General features: G+C 46.5%; 1 long non-coding RNA gene across 2 annotated transcripts in view; it reads left to right on the forward strand.

Moving 5' to 3' along the window:
* LOC137520964 (uncharacterized) overlaps positions 1-22,616 on the forward strand; it is a 68,828-nt gene extending 46,212 nt beyond the window's left edge. The window contains exons 1-3 of one of the 2 annotated variants that reach the window (XR_011021977.1): positions 9-95; positions 2,765-2,828; positions 22,044-22,616. This is a non-coding gene — a long non-coding RNA (uncharacterized lncRNA). Of the gene's footprint in view, positions 1-8; positions 96-2,764; positions 2,829-22,043 lie in introns of those variants that run through there. The other variant, XR_011021976.1, reaches the window with a different exon arrangement.
* Positions 22,617-23,851: the final 1,235 nt, after the last annotated feature.

Here is a 23,851-nt window from a genome sequence, read left to right on the forward strand (position 1 = left end):
CAGGAAGTCCAACAGCTATGCTGGGGGAACCTCCCCCTGTGTGTCCTGTCTATAGAATCCCAGGATTACAAATCTCGATCTCTTAATATGATTATGTGAGTATATGAAATTGACATTAAAACATATTTATTTTGGGAGGTGTCTGTTTTATACATACTTTACACTCACTTGTCCGCCAGCGTAAACGCTGACCTCCTCCAGTACCTGGTATCAGCATGAGTACCTGTACCACGTGACACCGGTAGTGTTGTCCAGATCATGAACGATTCGGATCTTTGATCCGAATCTATTTTGTGAGTCGAATCATCCGAATCATTAAAATGAGTGATTCGGATCGCAAAGGGGGCGGGGCCAGGAGCGACACGTCCCCCTCTCAGCGGGCAGCGGGGTCCTGGAAGCAGAGCAGAGATGGATCGCTCTGTTGGATGGGACTCAGGGGAGCCAGCCTTGCGGGGACAGGTAGAGGGGACATCGGTGCCACTGCCAGATATGTGTAGAGCACACATACTGGCTGCAATATGCTGCTCATTATAGGCTGTCTGCTCCGTAGTTGTGCACAGTGAACACATGGGAAACTTTTGGCTCAGCACAGCTCAGTAACTTTGCAGGAACTGTGATTGCAGGGCAATATGATCCTCCTGCACTCCGCACTAAACAGCTGCACTTATCTTCTGGGAATGCTTTCTTTCACTGTGCGACACAGATGAACATATAGGTGAAATATATGTAAAGCATGATTGCAGCATGTGGGTATTGTGTGCAAACATTTCTGCTCTCTGCTCGTCCCGCCTCCCTTCTCTGTCCACTCCCTGCCCTCTGTCCATCTTCTCCCCTTCTCTGTGTGTCCACCCCCTCCCCTTCTCCTGTCCTGCTAGTCATTTCACCCCCAAATGCTTCGGTAGTAAAATGATCCGAGATTCGGATCAAAGATCCGGATCTTTTCAATGATCCGATTCGAATCATCCGGATCATTGAAAAGATCCGAACTTCCCATCTCTAGACACCGGTGCATGTAGTGACATCGCTGCATACCTCCCAACTTTTTGAGATGAGAAAGAAGGACACTTAAGCCACGCCCCTGCCATACCCCTAATCACGCCCCTGTCACACCCCTAGTCACGCATACCATAAAGATTTCATAAGAAAAATATGTTTTATAATTCAAACCACCCTGGCCCTTTCTATCCTGGTCCATTTTCCTTCATTTTAACATTTTAAAATTAGTAATATATCAATTTAAAAGATGGGAATAAAGTTTAGAGTCAATCAAACACATTTTTTTAGTAGAAAAACATATATTTTTACATAGAAAGAGGGACAAAGTCCTGAAAGAGGGACAAATGCGGAGGAAAGAGGGACAGGGCTCCCAAAGAAGGACTGTCCCTCCGAAAGAGGGACAGTTGTGAGCTTTGTCGCTGTGACACCGGACACCAGAGGAGGCCAGGATTTGCATGACAGGTGAGCCTTCAACACTGCATGCAGGCATGGGGGGGGGGAGGGACAAGCACTTTTGGAGGAACACCAGCCTGGGGTTGTTGGGAGATTCAACACCGTTACCACGCACACGCGATTGACCCCTTGCGACCAAGATGTTTTTCCACCATGCCCAATAGACCCTTCGACCGATTTCTCTGGAAACCAATGAAAAGATCGATCGCTGCACCGTTTCTTAACTGATTCAATAAAATGATTGGATTGAAAGATCGATCTGCCTGCAAAATTGAGCAATGCATGGGCATCCATACTGCTCATTGCAGAAGCTATTTGTTACACATTCTCTATCCAGTATCCAGTGGCTGGATAGTGTACTCGTTAAGGGCTCTGCCTCTGACACAGGCGTTCAAACCTCTGCTCATCTTGTTCAGTAAGCCAGTGCCTATTCAGTGAGGAGACCTTCGGCAAGACTCCATAACACTGCTACTGCCTATATTGGCTGCAGAAGAAAAGCACAATATAAACCTTCTGTGTCTGTGTCTTTTGTCTTCAGCTGCCAAAACCTTGCTAACAATACATATTTAAATTTATACAGTGATTCAGTGGATGAAAGGTATGGATAAATACATGCAGACATAAGTACTCCCATCCATTTGACTGCTATTCCCATACTCTGAACTACTCCCATCCATTTGACTGTTATTACTATACTCTGAACTGAACAGACACCCCTGTGCCCTGAACAGATACTCACATCCATTGAACAGTCATGCACAAATTAATTATAGAGACTTAACACAGATAAAGACAATGTATACCAACATCTACAGGTGGCCCAGGGGTTACATATGTCCCAAGTTACATACAACACTGATAAGAAAAGCATGCCGATCGTGATAATGTCTCTTCTGCACCAAAGGAGAGAAACATAGAAAGCTAGTCGGAGCTGTGGAGAACACTTTCAGCAGTGCTGAGTGAGCTTAGAGGTGGACACAATGGGGGACAGCAGCGGCACATGGGAAGGGGGGTGTCAGTTTTGGCTGGAAGCATCACACAGGAGAACAGTGGTGGTGACCTTGTAGAAACATTGGAAGCACAAAGGACAGGACAGAGGGGGACACTGGAGGCACAGTTGTGTGACGTACAAATACATTTAACTTAAAGGATGATCAAGGTGAAATAAAGGGGGGAAACTTCACCCACACAGAGATGCAGGCATGTTTGAAGACACTTACCTAAGTGTCTGTTATGTCCTGAGAGACTCTGCGTGCCTTTTATTTGCCCGGGTCACTGTACAATATCTAATCACTACCATTTTTTACCTTACCAGTGTGTTTTTGGGATGCAGAAGGTAACCCAAGCAAATATGGGAAGACCATACAAACTCCAAACAGGTAACATTCCAACCCAGATTAGAAATTGGGACCCTAGCGCAGAAAGACAAAAGTGCCATCAATTTTGTCACTGGTATTTCTTTGTGCTCTAGTTTTTACTATTTTTTTCGTTTCAAAGAGTTTTATTGACAAATAGTCCGTTTAACAATGCTTTTCATCATGGATATCCTCCAGTAGGAGTGTATTTTACAACTTTTTTGCCTTGTTAGGTGCTAAACAGGTGCAAATATGTGTTTTGTGCATCAGAGTCATACATTTTAAAGTGTGCCCTCCCTTACTCTTCTTCCACACTGACAAGTTTCACAGGCTCATGAAGTATACTTGGATCCCCTCTCACTGACGCAGAGTACTGTACGGCTAATCAGGTGAGGGATCAGAAGCAGGCACCCTTTCCCCGCCGGGCCATTCCATAAGGGGACGCCAACTTCTTGCCCTACAGGCAGGGAAGGGGTTAAATCTGACCACAGGAAGAGCTCTTAATCCCTCCGGCAGGCATAGACTTGGGTCGGGATTTAAATTTTTCAGCAATCTGGCTCTTAGAATCCTGGCAGCTTCTAAAGGGGTTTGTCTATGGAAGGATCCTTTAGAAAAACGGCTTATAGTTTAAGATGAAGGAAACGCAGGCAGCTAAAGTGAAGATTTAGTACTTTCTAGAAGGCTTGGCGTGCCTAAGCCCTGCTTGCTTGAGAAGTCTGAGGGTCCTTTTGCAGCCTAAGAAGGATTAGGTTCCCCTAAACCAGCGGGGCTATGCACACATTGGGAAAGTTAGCAGCTCCCACTAATCGCTCCTGCGTTCCCTAATCCACAATCATTTGCTTGCAAATTATCATTTTTATCGCAGCCAAATAAGCACATTCTTTATGCTCTCCTGCAAGAAAGGCGCTTTTCCTGCAAAAGAACTGCAGACGTCATAACAAATTATTATTAGACAAGGTGACTGGTAAACAACATTAGCATGTAGAGCCCTGAATTCAGCATACAGTAACCCTTTCAGATGGGATTGAGTTGCACGCCCGTCCTATATAGAGAAATTGGGGTGAAAGGGACAACTGCCAACAGTGGAACAGTCTGAATTCTCAGGCACTAGTGCCTGGCACCGTGTGCTTATAGCTATGCCTTCAGGAAAACTTACTGCTCTTCTATTATGCTTAGAAACCGCACATAGGTTGCAGGCAATGGCCATCACCAGCAGGAGGCGCCCTGTGCATGAAAGCAGCATTGATCTGCTACTTCTTAAAGCGGGATTGTCAGCCACAAAATCAAATTACATTTACCCATTTTTCTCTGCAGAGCAGGATTATCCACCAGGCAACCTAGGCAGGTGCTTGGGGCCTAGTGGGTGTCAAGGGGCCCACCTGCCGCCTTCTTTGACCTCACTTTACTTAGCTTAGCTTACCAAAAGGACCACAAAGGTCCCCAAATCTACTACCTTCCTAGGGCCCCATTACATCTAAATCCATCTCTGCATTTCTGTGTTTATTATGTAGTCTACATGCAGTCTACAAACATTCCAATATACAGTAATCATAAATGTTTCTGCTGTAATGAATCTTATCTCAGTGAGCCTGGCTATATTCTGGTACATTGCCAAGGAGAGGGAAGCTTGTTAGCTCCCCTCCCAAATTCCTGCTCCTCGCTGATAATCTGAGAGCAGTTCTATGTGACACGAGGCAGAGAAGGGACACATAAATACACCTCACCCCTCTACAGAAGCTGCTGAACGACGAACTATGCTGTTTTCACACGTGTTTACAAAGCAAGCTGGATATGCAGTTTCTAGGAGAAAAAAGAGTAAACGAAGAAATTAAATTAGGATTGGCTTCAATCAGAGGCAGTAAAGATGGAAAATGCCTGGAACAGTTTTCTCTTTATTTGCTACATGTAATTCACTGAAATCAAAACATGGACATTACAATACATACGTTATGTACAGTGAGTAGAACAAGTATTTATCTACTTATATATGTCTTTTTTTCTGAAATAGCATGGCTGTCCCTGCTACTTTAAAGGGAACCTAAATTGAGAGGATTACGGAGGCTGCCATCTTGCTTGTTGCAGGTGTGTGACTCAAAAGCAACTAAAGCCAAAAGCTCAGCATGACGGCCAGGCAACTAGCATTGCTAATAAGAGAATGCAGATGGCAGCCTCCGTCAAAAATAAATTAAGATGACATATGGCCCTAAGCAAGATAGCATTTTTTGCCCACCGCAGATGGTCACGTGGCTTTTTTTTTGTAGTATTTGGTAGGGGCTATCATCCACCAGGCCCCCAAACTCTCTCCAAGCCCTAGGCAGCTGCCCAGGATTGCCTTGTGGATGATCCGGCTCTGGCCTCCGCATTCTTCTCACCTTAGGTTTGCTTTAACCTCTACTGTGACGAACATTACGGAAAAGTCGTGCGCTAGTGCCATCGACTTTCGCATAATCGTGCACAGTTCCTGTCAGTCTTGGGTAAATGCACAACAGATGTCAATTTCTCTCTCTCTTACTGAGTACAGTAACCTTCCCCCCCCACATCCTGTTCAGGTCAGGAAAGAATTCACAAGTAGCCAGACCACCTGGGGAGCAGCATTTGGTCACATAGCTCATGTTCCACCAAACCAGCTCAAACTGGTTGAACTTCAAATTTCCCTCCAAGCGTATAGCTTCACACAAAGGGAACGTTAACTTATTAATAATTCAAAATAGGTTTGTCACAGCAAGACCAAAATTACATTTCCTGATACCTAGGAAACAGGTCTATAATTCACATGAATTATCATTCTCTAGCTATCAGGAATCAATTGAGAAACCGCTTTATCCGGCATGCGTAGAGCAAATTCGTTAGACTAGGCGTGTATAGTCTCATTTAATACAGAGTCGCATGCTGCTTATGAATATGGTCTCGGATCTGCGATGCACCCATCTGGGGCGGAATTACACAAATTATTAATAATTGGTACATTCCTTGCTCCAAGTCTGTGGGTGGTAACCTGACTTGCCAGGAGGTAACCCTGCCTCCAACACACCTACTTTCCAGGTAGTGACCGCCCCAAAACTCTGGTCAGTAAAAAGCGTTTGCAAGGAACTCCACCGAGTTCTTCAATTTACATCGACTAGGGAAGTCCAGACATGTGCTCACGGAAGAACCGGGCGCATGTTGTGTACAAAGGACTTTTAAGCTGAATGCCTACGTTTAAACTGGACTATTTTCTTCATGCTTCAAATGGACTGCTCAGCTAACTAAGTAAGAACTTTCTGTTTTATTCCTTTTATTTTTAAGCTCTGTGTTTTATATGTTAATAGGTGTATATAACTGTATGTAATGCATTTGTGTTATTAAACGTTTAAAAATCGTTTAGCGGTTATGACCTGTTGCTGAACATACACAATCGTACCTATTCTCCTGAACTCGCTACCCTGTGTTTAATAGAAGTATACATTTATAACCCGTATGCGAGAACCCGGCCCAGACATAACGATCTGGCCCAGATTCTTACATACTGCTAGGGGTTACTAAAGTGTTCTCGAAGTCCTAGTAAAATTACAGTAGCGGGCTGTGTAACTCGCTTGGTGGCAGATCTTTGAATTGTATATGTGTGTGGAGTGATTCGGTTGGTATCAGAACGCTCCCTTCGCGAGTCAGTTCATCAAATTGCGAATGCGGGTTACCCTTCGTGATGAACAAATGACCGTGTAAGAGGATTTCTGACGCTGATCGATTTACCCCACCCGCAGACCGGCTCGCGGTCTGTGACATTTGTTTGGCAGCTTTTTGGGATTTGTGTATGTTCAGAACATCAATGGCAACGTTATTTGATTAACCTGCCAGAACAGATCAAAAATCTGTGGTCGATAACCGGTGCATTACTATTTATATAGACTAAACGTGTAGCACAGAGTTCCCCCCCAATCTCTTTTGCTATCCTATCTTTTATTTGGCAAAAATGGCTGCAGCAAGATACAAGAAAATGTCAGTGGCAGACCTAGTAAACTTGTGTGCGGAAAAAGGCATTATGACATATAGAAAAAAGAAATCGCAATTGATCGAGGACTTGTTGCGACTGAATACCCAGCCGGAGCAGATGCTGGGAGAGCACACTCCTGGTTCAGATGGTGCTGTAACTGGGGCAGAGGAAAGTGAGCGGTTGGAGCAAAGCAACCCACTTCCAGACCCAGAGGAAAACGGGACCGCGTCTGAACCGGTCGCTGTAACTGCTGAGGAGCATGGTGGCCGGCAGGAGCCCGCCCATGCCAACCTGTTCTGTGTTCCTGATGCTGGAATGCAACCTGGATTACAAAGGCTGTTGGAGACAAATCCTGAGCTGTACATGCAGATTGTCAGAGAAAATGCTGACCGTGCAGAACGCCAGGCAGAAAGGGAAGCGGCAGAGTGCCGGTGGCTTGCTGAGAAGGAGGCGGCAGAGAGAGAATCCGCCCGCCGACACGACCTGGAAATGGCCAAACTGCGAGCGCAAGGCCAAAATCCCTCGCAAAGTGCTCCGGAACCCCGGCCCACAGCAGGCCCGTTTGGGACTCCAAAGTTTAAATTCCCAGAAATGGAGAAGGGAACCGACCCGGACACTTATTTACACTCCTTTGAAAAGACTTGTCGTCAGCATCATCTGCCCCAGGAGCAGTGGGCGAGATATCTGACACCCAACTTGCGGGACAAAGCGCTTGAGGCGTTTGTGGACTTACCCGCTGACAAGGACAATGACTATGAGGCGATAAAAGCTGCAATTATCGCCAAATACCAGTTGACCCCAGAGGTCTATCGCAAAAAGTTTCGCTCCCTGCAGAAAGGCCCCACCGACTCTTACACCGACCTGGAGAGTCGCCTGCTGACTGTGTTCAGGAAGTGGTCACGGGGCCTCAAAAAAGACTCTCACCAAGGTCTGGAGGACCTCATCGTGCAGGAGCAGTTGCTGAACTGCTGCACTCCAGATGTCCGGCAGTTTGTCTTGGAGCGGAAGCCTGAATCCGCCAAAGCTGCCGCAGAACTTGCAGACACTTTTGTGGCCACCCGTGTGCCGGACAGCCGCAAACCTCCAGCCCAGAGCTGGAGAGGGGGGAGACCTATGCAACCCAGCTCTCCTCCCCCTGCTAACCGTGGGAATCGGGTCCCACAGCCACAGAGGCCGGATGCTGCACCTGCTACTCATCTGCCTGATGCCACATATGTTCCGAAGTGTTACCACTGTGGACAGCGAGTACACCTCAAGTCTGCCTGCCCCGAGGTGAGGACGCCGTCTCCAGAGCCTAGCGCAGAAGTGGCTAGCGCATCCTCTACTGCACACGCCTACCTCGTCATGGGAGCAGCAAATCCTCGACTTTCCGGAAATCATCAAGTCGTGGAAGTTAACGACCAGATCGCTGTTGGTTTCCGTGACACAGGCGCCGAGCTTACCTTGGTTCGCTCTCATCTTGTAGCCAGGGAGAATTTCCTGCCTAATGAGCGTGTCACACTTTTGGGAGTTGGTGGCACACACGCACGCATCGCCAAAGCTCGTGTTGTTCTCGATTGGGGAAGGGGCCGCCAGTCAAAAGTTGTGGGGGTGACAGATGACATCCCAGTGCCTGTGCTGTTGGGCACCGATCTTGGCACCCTACGATCCTTTTATGAACCTGTGATCAACACCCCGGATTGCCAGTCTGGACCCACTCAGGTACTGTACAAGCTTGGGGTGGGACAGAGGGAGGCAGCCAGGGTAATGGTACCTAGCCCTCCTAGGGAAGGAGGGAAGGAAGCGGTACCTGTTTCTAATGGACAGCTGTCTAGTCACGGTTTGTCTGACTCTAAACCTGTCACTGTTGTTCCAGATACCTGTGTACATGTGAAAAATGAACGTAACTGTGATGTTAATGTTGTACCAGATGTTGCTAATAGCTTTCATGCTGAATCTCACAGTGCTAAAAATGATGTATGTTTAAATGTGACAGTCTCTAATCTAAGAGGTAACAGTCTTGTGTTGCCTGGGTCATATCCGTGCTTGGCAGTGGAAGCAGGCCAGGTGTCAGAGCAGGCAGCAGGGGGCCTAGACCTCCCCTCCTGCTATGACAGCCAGAGTGCTCCACCATTGCCTGCTGTTAACAAACAGCTGGTGGAGACAGGCCATGCCTTCCCTGTCTCACCCTTGCATGTTTTCCCCTTGCAGAAGCAACCCAGTGCAAAACTGCCCAGAGGTCCACCCTCTATCCTTCCTGGAGAAGGGGCAAGCCTCGCCACCCAGGTGAAGGCAAATTCGTTTTTAAAATTGTGCTCTAATGTTCACCTAGGTTGTGCTGACCAAAATGTTGTGCCAAGGTGTAGTCCGTTAGAGCAGGGGTATGCTACGCTGCTTCCAGATTCGCAGGCTGACACCCGAGAGTCAGGAAGTGACCCGGATGTCAGCCAACGACTCTCTCCCTTACAGGAAGCGCTATGCAAACCCAGCCAGGCCTTTAGAGGTAAGCCTGTTGGTGTGCATCGCACCGTCCGCAAAGCGGACACTGGGACACACCGGACCATGAGGCCTTACGCTTCTGGTGAGTTGTCTAACGGGCAGTCAGATAAGAAGTCGAGAACCCGGTCAGTAGCTAAGCGCCGCGTAGAGCGGGTCATGCAGACCCACTCTGTGCGTCCGGCTGGTAGGAGGGAGATGTGACGAACATTACGGAAAAGTCGTGCGCTAGTGCCATCGACTTTCGCATAATCGTGCACAGTTCCTGTCAGTCTTGGGTAAATGCACAACAGATGTCAATTTCTCTCTCTCTTACTGAGTACAGTAACCTTCCCCCCCCACATCCTGTTCAGGTCAGGAAAGAATTCACAAGTAGCCAGACCACCTGGGGAGCAGCATTTGGTCACATAGCTCATGTTCCACCAAACCAGCTCAAACTGGTTGAACTTCAAATTTCCCTCCAAGCGTATAGCTTCACACAAAGGGAACGTTAACTTATTAATAATTCAAAATAGGTTTGTCACAGCAAGACCAAAATTACATTTCCTGATACCTAGGAAACAGGTCTATAATTCACATGAATTATCATTCTCTAGCTATCAGGAATCAATTGAGAAACCGCTTTATCCGGCATGCGTAGAGCAAATTCGTTAGACTAGGCGTGTATAGTCTCATTTAATACAGAGTCGCATGCTGCTTATGAATATGGTCTCGGATCTGCGATGCACCCATCTGGGGCGGAATTACACAAATTATTAATAATTGGTACATTCCTTGCTCCAAGTCTGTGGGTGGTAACCTGACTTGCCAGGAGGTAACCCTGCCTCCAACACACCTACTTTCCAGGTAGTGACCGCCCCAAAACTCTGGTCAGTAAAAAGCGTTTGCAAGGAACTCCACCGAGTTCTTCAATTTACATCGACTAGGGAAGTCCAGACATGTGCTCACGGAAGAACCGGGCGCATGTTGTGTACAAAGGACTTTTAAGCTGAATGCCTACGTTTAAACTGGACTATTTTCTTCATGCTTCAAATGGACTGCTCAGCTAACTAAGTAAGAACTTTCTGTTTTATTCCTTTTATTTTTAAGCTCTGTGTTTTATATGTTAATAGGTGTATATAACTGTATGTAATGCATTTGTGTTATTAAACGTTTAAAAATCGTTTAGCGGTTATGACCTGTTGCTGAACATACACAATCGTACCTATTCTCCTGAACTCGCTACCCTGTGTTTAATAGAAGTATACATTTATAACCCGTATGCGAGAACCCGGCCCAGACATAACGATCTGGCCCAGATTCTTACATACTGCTAGGGGTTACTAAAGTGTTCTCGAAGTCCTAGTAAAATTACAGTAGCGGGCTGTGTAACTCGCTTGGTGGCAGATCTTTGAATTGTATATGTGTGTGGAGTGATTCGGTTGGTATCAGAACGCTCCCTTCGCGAGTCAGTTCATCAAATTGCGAATGCGGGTTACCCTTCGTGATGAACAAATGACCGTGTAAGAGGATTTCTGACGCTGATCGATTTACCCCACCCGCAGACCGGCTCGCGGTCTGTGACATCTACTCATGCAGCAATGTGTGTTGGCGTGGAGCAGAGACTAACCAAATCTAAAACAGATTTAGGCCTCTTGCACACTGCAAGCGATTCCGATTCAGATTCCGCTTTTTAATCAGTTTTTACATCCGATTCAGATTCCGATTTGCAGTGTGCAGGGAGCAAACTGCAAATCGGAATCGGATGTAAAAACTGATTAAAAAGCGGAATCTGAATCGGAATCAGTTGCAGTGTGCAATTATTTCTTTTATTCAAGGAAATATTAAATTATAGATGTTTGGCGTCCCACCTGCTGATTTGACTGGCAGGATATGTAAGTGCAAACGTTTATTCACCAGTCACCAGGTCAGCAGACTTGGCTCTTACAATGTTAAAAGAAATTTTCTTTCAGCCCACAAAAAAAAAAAAGTTTCTTTGGTAATATTTCCTATATTCCTCTTTACAATTAAAAATGAAAAATATATTTTAAACCTGTAGATTAATTCAAACGCAATAAATTAATGAAATACATATTCTAGAAAACACAATTAATGGTATGCAATTTACATTTAGAGATGGCTCGAACCTCCGATTTTCGGTTTGCAAATCGCGAACGCGAACTTCTGCGAACTGCAATAGACTTCAATGGGGAGGCGAACTTTGAAAACTAGAAACATTTAAGCTAGCCACAAAATTGATCAAAAAGATGTTTCAAGGGGTCTAACACCTGGAGGGGGGCATGGCAGAGTGGGATACACGCCAAAACTCCCCGGTAAAATCAGGATTTGACGCACATCAGCATTTTAAGGGCAGAAATCAAATTTTATTGCTAAATTGGAGGCCTAAAGTGCTTTAAAACATCTTGTATGTGTATACATTACTCAGGGGGTGTAATTAGTGTACTGCTTCACACTGACAGACCAAACTCACTGTGTAACGCACCGCAAACAGCTGTTTGTGTAGTAATGGCCATGCTGGACTGGTGCGCACCATGGCCAGAGTGCAGGCGATGGCAGTTTTCAAGCCCATATGGTCGGGCTGAGGTAGCTGAATGACAGAACAACAGTGACTGAGCTGATCGAATTTGGTCTGTCCACAATGAAGCAACGACCTTATTATCTATCTTCTTGGGTCAGGTGTGCCCCCCAACCCCAACACACTCATATAGCCGGTGGTCATTGCTTATTGTGATTCGCAAGCCCCTTCACTACGGCAAGGTAACGATCACGAAGGGGAATTGACACATGTACATGCCTTTTGTTTTGTTGTTGCAGCTGCAGTGCAGCCAGAAAAATTAGGCAGGCAAAAATTATTATAGCGGCCTAGCAGCGGCCTTAAAAATTAAGGCATCCGCCTGGAGTCCTGGTGGAGGTGGACCCTGTTGGTGGTAGCAGTCAAGCGGCCTGCAGGCAGAGATGCTGTGTGGGGACCGACTTAGTCTTGGGGCAAGCAGCCACTCACACGGCGTGCAGGCAGAGATGCTGTGTGTGGGGAGTTACTTAGTCTTTGGGCGGGCAGTAACCCTCCGGGATCCATGCCTCATTCATTTTGATAAAGGTGAGGTACTGAACACTTTTGTGACCTAGGCGACTTCTCAGTGACAATGCCTCCACCTGCGCTGAAGGTCTTTTCTGACAGGACGCTTGAGGCAGGGCAAGACAGAAGTTGGATGGCAAATTGTGACAGCTTTGGCCACAGGTCAAGCCTGCGCACCCAGTAGTGCAGGGGTTCATTGCTGCTCACAGCGCCTACATCCACACTTAAGGCCAGGTAGTCGGCTACCTGACAGTCGAGGCATTGGTGGAGGGTGGATCCAGAAGCGCTAAGGCGAGGCGTTGGTCTAAAGAATGTCCTCATGTCCGACATCACCATGAGATCGCTAGAGCGTCCTGTCCTTGTCTGCGTGGACATGGGAGAAGGTTTACTGGCAGTGGTGCCTTTATTCTGTTGTGCTGTGACATCACCCTTAAATGCACTGTAAAGCATAGTTGCCTGCTTGTTCTGCATGTGCAGCATCCTTTCTGCCTTCAGGTGAGTTGGTAACATGTCCACCACTTTGTGCCTATGCCGAGGGTCTAGTAGCGTGGCCACCCAGTACAGCTCATTCCCCTTGAGTTTTTTTATACGGGGGTCCCTCAACAGGCTGGACAGCATGAAAGACGCCATCTGCACTGTGACAAACATTACGGAAAGTCGTGCGCAAGCGCCAACGATTTTCGTATGGTCGTGCACAATTACTGTCAGTTTTGTGTAAATGTACAATAGATGTCCTTTTTCCTCTCTTCTTACTGAGAGCAACAGTAACCTTCCCCCACATCCTGTGTCAGGAAAGAATTTCACAAGTGGCCAACTCCCCTGCCGAGAAGTCATTTGGCTGCACAGCTCATCCTCCCCAAAAAGAAAAACCAGCTCTAACCAGTAAGATTAAAAATTCCCTCCAAGCTCATAGCCTCAAACAAAGGGAACGTTAATTTATTAATAATTCAAAATAGGTTTGGCACAGCAAGACAAAAATTACATTCCCTGATACCTAGGAAACAGTTCTGTCATTCACCTGAATTATAATTTTCTGGCTATCAGGAATCAATAGAGAAACCACTTTATCCGGCCTGTGTAGAGCGCAGGCGATAGACTATGCATGTATAGTCTCGTTTGATACAGGGTCGCAAGCCGCTTATGAATATAGTCTCGAATTTGCGATGCGCCAATCTGGGGCGGAGTTACACAGATTATTAATAATCGGTACATTTCTTGCTCTGAGTCTGGGGGGCGGCAACCTGCTGATTAGGAGGTAAACCCGCCTTAAACACACCTACTTTCCAGGTAGTGACAGCCCCAAGACTCAGGTCCTATAAAAATGGGGCGGGACCAAACCTGCCCAGTTCTCCAAATTTCATCGACCAGGGAAGTCCAAGCATGTGTTCCACGGAGAACCGCCGCATGCTGTGATTCAAGGACTTTTAACCTGAATGCCTACTTTTAAAACTGGACTCTTTTTCTTCATTCTTCAAATGGATTGCTCAGCATAATTAAGTAAGAATTTTCCAATTTTATTCCTTTTTATTTTTAAGCTCTGTGTATATATGTTAATTGGTGTATATAACTGTATGTAATGCATTTTTGTTATTAAACGTTTTAAAAATCGTTTAGCGGTTATGACCTGTTGCTGAACATACACAATCGTACCTATTCTCCTGAAATCGCTACCCTGTGTTTAATAGAAGTATACCTTTATAACCCGTATGCGAGAACCCGGCCCAGATATAACGATCTGACCCAGGTTCCAGCATACTGCTAAGGGTTAATAGAGCGTTCTCGAAGTCCTAGTAATTACAGTAGCGGGCTGTGTAACTCGCTTGGTGGCGGATCTTTGAATTGTATGTGTGAGGTGAATCCGTTGGCATCTGAACACTCCCTTCGCGAGTCAATTCATCCAATTGCGAACGCGGGTTACCCTTCGTGATGAACAAATGACCATGTGAGAGGATTTCTGACGCTGATCGATTTACCCCATCCGGATACCGGCCTTGCGGTCTGTGACATGCACAAACTTGGATCCAGATGTACTATCCAACTCCTTTTGCTCTACCTCAGTGATGTCAGGTAAGTTCTCCTCCTCCCCCCAGCCACGAACAATACCACAGGAGCGTTGAGCAGCACAAGCCCCATGCGACACCTGCTGCGGTTGTTCTTCTGCTGCCTCCTCCTCAAAAAAAAAACACCTTCCTCATCATCCGACTCCTCTTCCCCACACAACTCTTCCGCCTCCTTTTCCTCCTCCCCCTTCTGTGCTGCCACAGGTGGTGAGGAAACATCTGGTTCTGATGAGAATTGGTCCCACAACCCTTCCTCCTGTTACTGTTCACGCTCATCCACAGCTTGATCCACCACTCTACGCACGGCACGCTCTAGGAAGAAGGAATACGGGATCAAGTCGCTGATGACGCCTTCACTGCGACTCACCATGTTTGTCACCTCCTCAAAAGGCCGCATGAGCCTGCAGGCATTTCGCATGAGTGTCCAGTTCTTCAGCCGGAACATACCCATCTACCCAGAGCATGTCCTTCTACTGTTGTTGTAGAGATACTGGGTGACAGCTTTCTCCTGTTGTAGCAGGTGGCCGAACATCAGGAGGGTCGAATTCCAGCAAGTCGGGCTATCGCAAATCAAGCGCCTCACCGGCAAGTTGTTTCTCCGCTGAATATCGGCTAAGCGTGCTGTGGCCATGTAAGACCGCCTGAAATGCCCACACAACTTCCTGGCCTGCTTCAGGACGTCCTGTAAACCTGGGTACTTACACACAAATCTCTGGATTACGAGATTGAGCACATGTGCCATGCAGGGTACATGTGTCAACTTTCCTAAATTCAAAGCCGAAATGAGATTGCTGCCGTTGTCACACACCACGTTGCCGATCTCCAGTTGGTGCGTGGTCAGCCACTGATCCACCTGTTTATTCAGAGCAGCCAGGAGAGTTGCTCCAGTGTGACTCTCCGCTTTAAGGCAAGACATGTCTAAGATGGCGTGACACCTTCGTACGTAGCATGCAGCATAGGCCCTAGGGAGCTGGGGCTGTGTAGCTGGAGAGGAGATCACAGCACCGGTAGAGTTGCGCTGCCACTCAGCCAAGGAGGAGAAGGAAGAGGACGACAGTGAAGACTGAAGAGGATGTAGCAGGAGGAGTAGGAGGAGAAGGAAAGGAGATGGCAGCAGGCCTGCCTGCAACCCGTGGAGGTGTCACAACTAGGTCCGCTGCACAGCCACGTACTCCCTGCTTGCCATTGGTCACCAGGTTGACCCAATGGGCTGTGTAAGTAATGTACCTGCCCTGACCGTGCTTGGCAGACCAGGCATCCGTGGTCAGATGGACCCTTGACCCAATGCTGTGTGCCAGAGATGACACCACTTGCCTTTCTACTTCACGGTACAGTTTGAGTATCGCCTTTTTTGAGAAATAATTGTGGCCTGGACTGGTATCTTCCACTGCGGTGTCCCAATGGCCTCACATTTTTGGAGTCCACCAGCTGGTATGGTAACAGCTGGCGGGATAATAGTTCCGCCAAGCCAGCTGTCAGACAAGGGTATGACTGCAGACATTGGCTTCTTCCGCTCAAAGATTTCCCTCACGGACACCTGGCTGCTGCTGTGGGCAGAGGAGCAGGGGCCGCTCAAGGTGAGAGGCGGAGTGGAGAAGGTTGGCTGTGATTGTGAAGGTGCAAGGGAGAAAGCGGCCGAAGATGATGCACCTGAAGGAGGAAGAGGAGAAGGGCGGCTTTGCTTTTGTGTGCTGCTTTTGCTCAGGTGGTCTTCCCATTGCAGTTTGTGCCTTTTCTGCATGTGCTTTTGTAAGGCAGTTGTCCCTATGTGGGTGTTGGCCTTTCCACGGCTCAATTTTTGGTGGCAGAGAGTACAGATGGCATTGCTCTGATCTTTGACATACACACAAAAAAATGTACACACCGCTGAGCCACCCTGGGGTCGGGTGTGGACACTATGGTGGCGTCAGCAGTTGACGTTGAAGGGCATGTTGGCTGGCTGTCCATAAGTGGCGATACATGGTGCCAGACACTGCCACCAGCTGTTTCTGACGACGAGCTCCCCCTGCTTCTTTCAGGAACTCGTCTCCTCCTACTCCTGTCTGACTCCCCTTCTGAACTGTCCCCCTGTTCATCTCCTCTATTGGGAACCCACGTGGCATCCGTATCATCATAATCATTATATGGATGGGATGGCTGGGACCCTCAGATGACCGCAGCTGCGACCATCGGATGACCCTCGGATGGCGGCAGTCAGGCGGAGGAGGAGATGATCGCAGTGGCAGGATCCGGTAAGTATGTTTTGGGGCCAAAATACCGTACCTTTAGAATATAAGACGCACCCACTTTTCCCCCCTAGTTTTGGGGAAGAAAGAGTGCGTCTTATTTTACGAAAAATACGGTACTATTAAAATTATTTACAGTATTTTCTTGTTTGCTAATGGTTAAATGGCATTTTATTGACAATTTTGAAAATATCACCTAGGAGAAAATTAAGGAGAAAAAGTTTTCGGAATTGCGTATGGACCATTGGCCTTTTATCCAATTAACTTTGTCTCATGAGTTTTCTCCCAGGAGACAACTTTTCATCTCATCTATAGAATACATTTTCAGCACTTAGCAACTGAAAAAGTACTAAAAAGTAGGTACATGTGTAATATGTTCCAGTGCTGGATCCCCCATTCTAATCCCCCACCGAGGGAGGCTTTGGCAGTCTTGGGGAACCCAAGTGCTCCCGAAGACGGCTGGCTCTGTACTGCGCATGTGTGCGTGCATGAGAATGCGTGCACGTGCATGGGAGCAGCCCGTCTTTGGGAGCACTCGGGCTTGCGAAGACTGCCAAAACCTCTTGCAGTGGCGGAGAGCAGTCTCCGACCCATCGGTCAGAGACTGCTAACAGGCGAGCCGGCGCTGAAATGCGGGGACCATAGTGGGAACGGGAAGGCTCTATAAGACCCAGAGACTTCCCTCTACTTAGGTGAGTACCAATCTGAGTGGTGAGTATGTACCGGTAATATTAATTTGCCAGTAAGACGTGTGTTTATTTTAAATACTTTTACTCAGTTTAGGTTCACTTCAAAGTGACACTGAAGCGAAAATAAACTTATAGGAGATAAGGAGTTGTATATGTACTATGGATAATTAAAGGGGCAGTATGGCAAAAAATTGTAAAATGTAAAATATGTGCAAACATATACAAACAAGAAGTACATATTTTCCAGAGTAAAATGAGCCACAAATTACTTTTCTCCTATGTTGCTGTCACTTACAGTAGGTAGTAGAAATCTGACAGAAGCGACAGGTTTTGGACTAGTCCATCTCTTCATGGGGGGACTCTCAGGGATTTATTTATTTTAAAAAACACATAGTGAATGGCAGTTACTCTGTCCAACTGCCAAAAAAAAACTGTGTAGCGAGCAGGGAGGCTGGCTAGCATCATTGTTTAAATCCTTTTTAGAGAATCCTACCTAATAAAAGCTAAGTGTCGCTGCGAGCGAGGTGGGCGGGAGCGGGCGAGCGAGGTGTGCGGGTGCGGGCGAGCGAGGTGGGTGGGAGCGGGCGAGCGAGGTGGGCGGGTGCGGGCGAGCGAGGTGGGTGGGAGCGGGCGAGCAAGGTGGGCGGGAGCGGGCAAGTGAGGTGGGCGGGAGCGGGCGAGCGAGGTGGGCGGGTGCAGGCGAGCGAGGGGGGCGGAGTGGGTGGGAGCGGGCGAGCGAGGTGGGCGGGTGCGGGCGAGCGAGGTGGGTGGGAGCGGGCGAGCGAGGTGGGCGGGTGCGGGCGAGCGAGGTGGGTGGGAGTGGGCGAGCAACGTGGGCGGGAGCGGGCGAGCGAGGTGGGCGGGTGCGGGCGAGCGAGGTGGGTGGGAGCGGGCGAGCGAGGTGGGCGGGTGCGGGTTGGGCGGGTGCGGGCGAGCGAGGTGGGTGGGAGCGGGCGAGCGAGGTGGGTGGGAGCGGGCGAGCGAGGTGGGCGGGTGCGAGCGAGGTGGGTGGGAGCGGGCGAGCGAGGTGGGCGGGTGCGGGCGAGCGAGGTGGGCGGGTGCGGGAGCACGCCTGCATCGGCCGTGTGCTCGTCGCACGGCGGTTGCGCATGCAGCGTGTGCCACCGCCGGCAGTAGACCTAGAGCCCGTTTTTAAGCGGGCTGGGTCTACTAGTATCTTTATAAAGAATAAAAGCCTTGCTGAGAATGCCCTATGAAGAGATGGACTTTTCCAAAACCTGTCACTTCTGTCAGATTCGTACAACCTACTGTAAGTGGAAAAAACGTGCCTCTTATTTGTCTATGTTTGCACATATTTTACATTTTACAATTTTTCACCAAAGTGCCCCTTTAAGAGAACATTAGTAGCAAAGAAAAGAGTCTCATAGTTGTATTTTCAGTTTTATTAACATTTTTATATTGCATCATTCTTTCATATTTGCCGTTTAGAAACCACACTCTGTCTTTTAAGCTATAAAACAAAACAGAAATAATGACCCTTTGAACTTTCCTGCAGTAAAACATTATCTCTAGCTGTCTTTCATTGTTTCTTGGCTTTTTTAGTGCCTCGGAAAATAGAACTGTATTCAACCCACTTGGTCGAAGAGCTCAGAGAAGCTCTTTTGCATAGATAACAACTTTAACGCTTCCTGTACTGGAAAACAATATGAGACTCTTTTCTTTGCTACTAATGTTCTATTTCCGAGCTGTAATACACATGCAATGCATTATCTCATAAGTTTATTTTTGCTTCTGGTTTACTTTAAGTAAAGTTGATCGTGATGGATACTCAGTATAATTATGTGGGGGGGAGGATTGTTATGAGGTCCTAGAATTGAAGAGATACAGGGAGCAGATAGTGAGCTAAAGGCATTTGCAGAACCTCTGAATCCTTCTCACTCTGATTTGACATATTCTGTGTAACTAGGGAGATGTGCAGTATTATTAGGCAGATGTTTGTAAGCGTTGTGTTATTCTCTTCAGAAAAGCATCCAGATGTAGTCGCCTGTAATCAGGAATTATTTGTCTGATCCAATGAAGATCAGATTATCTTGTATTTATTGAGATTTGGGGCTGGATTGATGCCTCTGAGCTTCCACAGTTGGCTAATTCATCAATTAAAGGCGTTCAGAGTAGAAGGGCCATTTCTTCTTATTCAGATGAATTGCAATCTAAAGTAAAGGCTGCCATACACTGGTCGATTGCCACCAGATCGACCAGCAGATAGATCCCTCTGAGATCGAATCTGATCAAAGAGGGATCTATTGGCTGCCTACACTGCAAACAGATTTTGAATCAATTTCACTATGAAACCGATTCACAATCTGTGGAGCTGCCGCTGCCGCCGCCCCCCCTTCATACATTACCTGATCCGGCCAGCGCGAGTCCCCCGGTCTCCGCTGTCTTCTTCTCCGCTCTGGGCTCCAGCTTCACTTTACTTCCTGTCCGAGGAAGTTTAAACAGTAGAGTGCGCTCTACTGTTTAAACTTCCTATCGGGACAGGAAGAAGTGAAGCCTGCAGGAGCCCAGTGGAGAAGGAACAGCGGGGACTCGCGCCGGCCGGATTAGGTAATGTATTGCCACTAGCGTAGGTCATCGGACATTCGAATGCCGCTATCGACGCACTCTGACCCGCCGGCGATCGAGCGAAATCTGCGTGGACAGATCGACGGAAACGATCGATTTCGGATGGAAATCGATCGTTTGCTCAGCGTTTGCGCAACGATTTCACAGCAGATTTGATCACAGTGATCGAATCTGCTGTATATCGGCGAGAAATAGTATAAGTGTATGGGCCCCTTTACAATTCACAGATTCCATTACCCCCTTTGGCTTAAAGCAGGCATGTCCAAAGTCCGGCCCGGGGGCCAAATGTGGCCCACCAAGCCTTCTCTGGTAGCCCCTGAAGCTCTCTAATTCCATGTGGCCCCCAGGCTGTAGCTGAGGTGCCACATGCTGGGGCTGCGTACGTTAAAAAGGGGCGCTGGGAAAAAAGGGCGCCGGGTTTTAAACGATAAACATGGATAACGTTTAAAAATATAATGTACTATATTTCGTTTAAAAATAATGTTTTATAAAGTTATAAATCATTAAATAATGTGCATGAAATTGGCAATTGTGAAAACGTTAATCTTCCGTTTAAAAAGTGAAACGTATAATAACGTTTAAAAAAAAATAGTAAGTAACCCTCCCTGTACCTACCCCTAACCCCTAGACCCCCGTGTTGGTGCCTAAACCTAAGACCCCCCTGGTGGTGCCTAAACCTAAGACTCCCCTGGTGGTGCCTAAACCTAAGACTCCCCTGGTGGTGCCTAAACCTAAGACCCCCCTGTTGATGCCTAAACCTAAGACCCCCCTGGTGGTGCCTAAACCTAAGACCCCCCTGTGATAAGCATTAATAACGTGTGAAAAAAATATTGTGCTGTTTTTCGTTTAAAAATAATGTTTTAAAAAAGATTGTACTGTTTTTCGTTTAAAAATAATGTTTAAAAAATTATAAATCATAAAATAATGTGTAATCATGAGAAGCAGTTATAAAACAGTAAAAGTCTCCGGGCGCCGATTATAAAACGTTATTTTTCTCCGGCGCCCTTTTTTCCTGTCGGGCGCCCATTAAACGATATTTATTATGGGAGTGAATGGCGGCGCCCGATTTGTCCACTTGCCTCAGGCGCCCGAATTTACTGTTCCCGCTGGGGCTACCTTGTATCACTACTCTGCCACCCCCTTTGCTCACCTGTAGGTTATCAGCCACCACTGTAGCAGTAGCAGCCGCCACTATGCCAGCCGCAGTAACATCCACTGATTAGCAGCTGCCACTGTGTCAGTAGCACTATGCCTGCATACTGAAAGGGACATGCTAACTGCACATGCCTAAAGGGGCCCATACACTCAGCCGATTTTCTGGCCGACCGATCGATCCCGATCAATCGATCGATTGATCGTTTGCAAATCGGTTGGCCAATCGACCGATCGATGGCCGATTTCGATCGATTTCGATGGATTTCCATCGACCAGGCAGGATGGAAAATTTAGGTCGATCTGATGAGATTGCTTATCAGTTTGCATTGGCCTTAATGGAAATCTGATGGCAAAAAAATGCCATCAGATCGAATTTCAATAGATTTCAAACTGAAATCTATTGGAATTCTATCCTGGTAAAAAATGTTCTAAAAACGCATCAGATAGATCATCAGATGCATTTCTTATCTATCTGCTGCCAATCTGACGAGTGTATGGGCACCTTTAGGGTTATTTCCATGGAAATGTATTATTTGGCAAAATGTCACACGCATAGTGTAAAATCCTAATAGTTGCGATAAACCTATGCCTGTTACAAAAGTTCCATGTGGCAGCTGCTTGATAAGCGCTGCCATCCATTAGATTGTCAGTCCCTTGCAGGGATGATCAGTGAGGTGATTTTTGCTGTGTAAAACACAGTGGAAAATGTGTCAATGCTATTTACAAAAGATGATATGCTATATACAATAGTATTAATTCCTTAATAATATTCAATAGAAAGAATGAACTGCTTTTTTTTGGTCACATGGAACCGAGTCAGCACAAGTTGCTATGGTTTTCACAAGCTGCTAGGAGCTATTATTTTGTGGGGTCAGTAATCAATGTGTAACGCTGCAGCAATATGGGTGATATATCACATGGCCTGTGTTTTGTGTACCACTGAGGTGTTGCTGGTTACATGTTATGGAAACACAGCCAGTTTTTATTTCTCTTGTCTCTACAGGAACAGTGTGTATTTGCTCACAAGTCTTTGGTGTGGAATGCCGATACTGCCCATATGTTCCCCATCCTAATCTGCTTTCAATCCCTTTAAATCCTGGATTGAGATAAATGGGTGATCGGCCACTGTGGTGTTTTTGTTGTGGTATTAAGGAAGCCTTGGGCCAGATATTTAACACCTTCCAGAAGGAGTGGATAATCCGGGGGAATGTACACCCAGCGCACAGGTCCACAGACATTATTTACAGCCGGACAGTCTCATTGTCCAGAAATTGTTCCAAAATGTTCGTACTGGGCAGTGCTGAACATGAAGATGGTAAAATGGTGTCCTCTTCACCCACATGCACAGAGAGAGACTATCTACTTATTTGTGGATCTGTGAACACTATCATGATATCTTAGGACCACAACACAAGTCTCCCACATACCAGCAACTTGCAGATATCATATAAAGGCCAAGAGGAAATGAATTCCTATATGTTTGGACATTGTACAATATCATTTTTGGAAGGATGTAGAGTCTTATCAAATGGCTATCTAATAGCTTGACCACACCCAGAGTCCAACTAAAAACCTTTGGAGCCAGAGCTTTCTGTCATTATCATTATTTATTGTATTTACAAAAGCGGCAGCATATTATGCAGCACTGTACAATTAATAAGAGGGGTTTACATAACATGGTAGGACAAACCAGGAGCACAATCCAAGCAAACAAAGAAAAACAATGAACATGAAACAAGATCATGTGATGGGTAAGTGTCTTTGATGGCAACGGTTCAAGTCTGTTGAAGTCCATAAGCGGGGTACTCAAAGATAAGGGTGAGTGATCAAACTTGGAACATAAGGGGGAGGGTCCTTCCATAAACGTATAATCTAAAGGGTGGGGGTAGAGGTACGTTAAGTGAGTTTGCTAAGAGGGTGTTCAGCAAGACGAATTAGGGTTCTGATGTAGGGGGAAAGGCGAGTATGAACAGGTGAGTTTTGAGTTGTCATGCTGCCCATACCCTTTGTAAATGCCTTCCCACACCCAATCAATACATCTCCAACTCTGGCAGCATTTACATCAAAACTGAAAAATCACCTGTTTAGTCTAGCATTTATGATCACAAAAATTTTCCCCCTGTAACTATGAATTGAATTGAGACAAGCTGATGCACTTTTGGTCCGATGGGAGAAAAGTGATTTACAAATATTTTAAACTAAACAAACAAGAGCAATATGCCCTTATATAGGGCCGTTGCCATGGACGTGTTTAACTCTTTGCAACAAAGAAAAGTATCCATCTAGGCAATTATATATAATAATATCATCACCAGAAACTTGCAATGCAATATAAACATTTTATTAGGGAACGTCCATAAAAGACCACCATAAAAACAATTAAAACTCCATCAAATCACAGGAGAGAAGGGTGTTCCACACACTAGTAATTAATAACAATACATGTAATAATAATCATTTGGGACAGGACAGTTCACATAACATTGACATAAAATTTGCATAGAATAATGCAAAATTTTGCATATGGAAAAAAAATGCATGCAAAATTTACCATAATGTCCTTGTGGAAACGCAGCCTTAAGCGGAGATTCCAATAACATTGAATGCAAATGATTGTATAATTATTTATTTATTTAAAAAAAAAAATTTTTTTGAACTGTAGATGACAACTGTGGTGAGGAGAATATGGAGGCTGCCATATTTTTTTTCCTTTTAAACAATACCAGTTACGTGGCAGCCCTGCTCGTCTATTTGGCTGCAGTAGTGTCTGAATCACACCAGAAACAAACATGCAGCTAATCTTATCAGATC

This window comes from Hyperolius riggenbachi, chromosome 6, assembly GCF_040937935.1.
Source record: "Hyperolius riggenbachi isolate aHypRig1 chromosome 6, aHypRig1.pri, whole genome shotgun sequence".
NCBI classification, from domain to species: domain Eukaryota; kingdom Metazoa; phylum Chordata; class Amphibia; order Anura; family Hyperoliidae; genus Hyperolius; species Hyperolius riggenbachi.